Source organism: Carex rostrata, chromosome 4 (assembly GCF_964058835.1).
Source record: "Carex rostrata chromosome 4, lpCarRost1.2, whole genome shotgun sequence".
In the NCBI taxonomy this organism is placed as follows: Eukaryota; Viridiplantae; Streptophyta; class Magnoliopsida; order Poales; family Cyperaceae; genus Carex; species Carex rostrata.
In genome coordinates this window covers 5,609,622-5,613,194 of record NC_135921.1, presented here as the reverse complement: position 1 = coordinate 5,613,194, position 3,573 = coordinate 5,609,622, and the positions used below count along the sequence as shown (strand labels likewise).

Genomic DNA, 3,573 nt, shown 5'->3' with positions numbered 1-3,573 from the left:
TCCATTTAACCCTCAAAACGCACTAGTGATCTATTGCTTTAACTGGAGAGAACATAACCCAAACACTAGTCACTACTTTGATGGAATCATGGAATTCATATCCGCTGCATCAACGCACCGTTTGAGTTTAAAATTTTAGATCCGATCCGTTCGTTGCATATTAGAACGAATCTTAAAAGATCCGGGGCCGGATTCCGGATTCTGATCGGACGGTCCGAATCTAATCTCAAACGGTGCGTTAATGCAGAGGATATGGACACTCCATCCTTCTCCGATTCACCCAAAAAATTATTGGAAACCCTAAACCCTAGGGAGAAATAGAAGAGACATAGTCGACACCATGGGTTGCTACTAGCTTTCGCTTCCTTCTTTAGGTAACCGAGCTCCTTCTTTGCTTCCATCTCTTCTGAGCTGTTTTTTGGTTATTTTCTCCATTTTCTTTTGTTTCCATCGATTAAAATTTTAGCATTGATTTCATATTTGAGATTTGAAGCCAGATAGCTTGTTTGCTTGGAACGATGACTTTGACTTCATGCAGCGCAAAAACCATATACAGCGTTGCTTTGATTGGATAGTCCGTGCGCTGCATGAAGCCAATACTGCTCTGTTAAAATATTTACCCCCGTGAGGCGTGAAGTCCCTTGCTAGTTTTGTCATAATTGGCAAGATACAATAGGAAATCGTGTTAATTTCCTGAATCTATGAATACATATTTTGTTTCTGGCTAACCATACATAAAAGGCAATCACAGTGAGGTGTGCTGGGTTTTTATTTGTAGCCCCATTCTCTCTCTCTCTCTCTCTCTCTCTCTCTCTTTTAAAGCTGTATCTGCATGGATGTTGTTTCTCTTTTGTAGTTTTTTTTTATCCGGAGAACTGATGGCTTCGGATTTGGAAAAAGAGGCAGCTAAATTAATCGAGAGACTCATCCAAGAGTCAAAGGATGACCCACCTAAGTTAGCAACAAAACTTTGCTTGGTATGTGGCACACAGTTTTGTTCTGTATACCAAAATTTGAAAACTTGATTAATTAACTCAATGTAGACTAATATTGTCGTTTAGTGTAATCTTCTTTTGTTTCCAATGATGCATTTTTGTAATTGTTTCCCTCTAATTTAGTATATTATGTCGATAATCAATGTTTGTGCAGCAAAACTGCAAAATATCGTGGTAGATGTACCATAAGTCACTTTTGTTAATAGTTGACCCATTATTTAATATTTTTCTCCTATTTTAGGTATCCAAATTGATATAATCAGTCTGACCTTTTTGACTTGAATAAAAAAAAAACACAGTATGACACTTATCTGAGCAGTGATGAGTTGCTAAAGTTTTTCAAATATTTACTATTATTATAGCTATGTGATTATATGAAGATGAAAGGTAAAGAGAATACCGTGCCATTTCGGGTCATTTCAAGGTATGCTTTGCTCCTTTTGTCCTTTTATCAAGTAGTATGTTGTACTTGCCAGTATTGTCCATGGAACCAGACAAGATTATATATTGTAACTCAACATCTCAGTAGACATCTTGCTTGTTTCCTAGTAAATGTTACATTTTTTTTTTGGCCCCAACTTGATTACCAATTGCAAAAAGGTAACTATTTTCTTTTACAAACCTTGAACATCTTAATTTAACAGTCACGTGAAGGTGTCGTTTGAACTACATAACACCTCAATAGATTATTCTGTTCGTTAGCTTTATGTTGACATGAATATTATATGTTATAGTAACATACATAATTAATTTACAAATTACAATAGGAAAAATGCTATCAACCCACAATGTGCTTTTCTCCTAGGTTTCTTGTCATGTGCTTAGACACTAGCACCTGTGGAAACTTCTAATTTTTATCCATTTTAATCTCTAACCAATGGAAGTTATTTAACTACTTAATTTTATCTCCGTAACAAGTACATTGGTTCCCATTATTGCTGGAAAACACCGCAATTATAAAGGCTGTTTATTATATTTTTTTGTTTACAATACTTTGGGCGTGAGAACTTATAGTTAGTATTTCTTCTTCATCATGAGCTCCTTAACATTAGTAAGAATATTTTTCTTTTGTACTTCTTGTAATGACAACCACATATTATTGTCCACAATGGCTCGATAGCAAACAAATTCATTGATTATGACATAATTTGAAATTTCAAGACAATGTCTAATTTTATGTGTCAAGATATGGTTTAATAGCCAAAACATATGCTTCACTGTGGGCACAGGCACAAGCATAGACAGAGATTATTTCCTTGTTAAAAAGTTCGCTTTCTCTTTCATACACACTCAAAAGAGACATAAGTCATCCTATAACATACTTTGTAAGCATTTTGTTCTGTGGATTATCTATGGCCATTGAAAGCTGGTTTCTAAAAAGTTGTTACTAATTAAAACCTTTCTTTGTTGCCAGTGTCTTAGAGAGTGTGGTGAATCGAAACGGGCTGGACATGAATGATTTGATGGAGGCGGCTCCTCGTCATTTTATACCTCAGTCTGGGGAAGGCGCAAGTGGGGGCAACACATCAAAGGAAAATGAGATGATTACAAATCGAGTACATACACGTGGAGAAGAAGCATCTGGAAAAAGTGCAGAGCCTTGTGTTGGGCATGTTATAGCAGGTTTGACAAAAATCATACAAAGCTATTTTTTTTCTTTTGTATTTTTGTTTTTGTGCACACGCGTGTGTTGTATCTTATTTTTTGATAACACTCAATTAATAGTTCTGTATTTACAACAACGGGTCAGAAGGTCAAGTATTGTTATTCTCGACAAAACCTCCTTTCTCAATAATAAACTCCCTTGTTATTGAGCTAGGTAATTTATTATTCGTTGGGATCCCTTGACAATCTTGACAATATATTTTAAAATCAAACTGCAAAAATTTTAGAAAACAAAACTTATGGGCATGTTCTTGGCCTTTTAGCTTGGTCGTATATTTTTGTAGAATGAGTTTATTTGATATCCCGTTAAAGACCATTAAATACAGACCGTTGCTAGTTTCAAGTTGTTTGATGAACAGCAAAACTTGCATCATGTTCCATCAGTTTTCATGTGCATGATATAAATACAGCACAGATAAACATTCTAAAAATCAGATTTAAAAATTGTTAGTTTTTTTTTTTATTATGATTGTCAAAACTGTCAAATTAATCCATTGTCAGTGTAGTATCCTAAACCATTTATTATAAGGGTTGGAACTATGCTCTTTTGTGCCGTCTTACGGCTGAGTTGGATATATTGGGTTTTAGTTTTGAATATAGCGTACAAATGAAACAAACGGTCTCTCTTTTTCTTTATCTTATAATTTTCTCTCACACACTCAGAGTGAGTGGGTTTTCTGTCTCTCCAACCCATATATTGGTTAAGCATGTGCTTTATTGAATAAAGTAAGATATGATATCTAACAAAGTGATTTGGTCTATTTTACTCAGCTCAACCCATGTTTAGATATTGTTACCAAACATACTAAAAAAATGTGAAATATTTGAAACGCTCATCCTTGCAATAGAGTAAAATGCTGATTGTACTACAAGAAAATTTATCATTCGTGACAATGAAATACGGTGGGTAAAA

General features: G+C 34.6%; 1 long non-coding RNA gene across 1 annotated transcript; it reads left to right on the top strand.

The window, feature by feature from the left end:
* The first annotated feature begins 299 nt into the window (after positions 1-299).
* Positions 300-2,768, top strand: LOC144552401 (uncharacterized). The gene is made up of 4 exons (XR_013511119.1): positions 300-374; positions 857-977; positions 1,358-1,419; positions 2,410-2,768. It is a non-coding gene; the product is annotated as an uncharacterized LOC144552401 (long non-coding RNA).
* Positions 2,769-3,573: the final 805 nt, after the last annotated feature.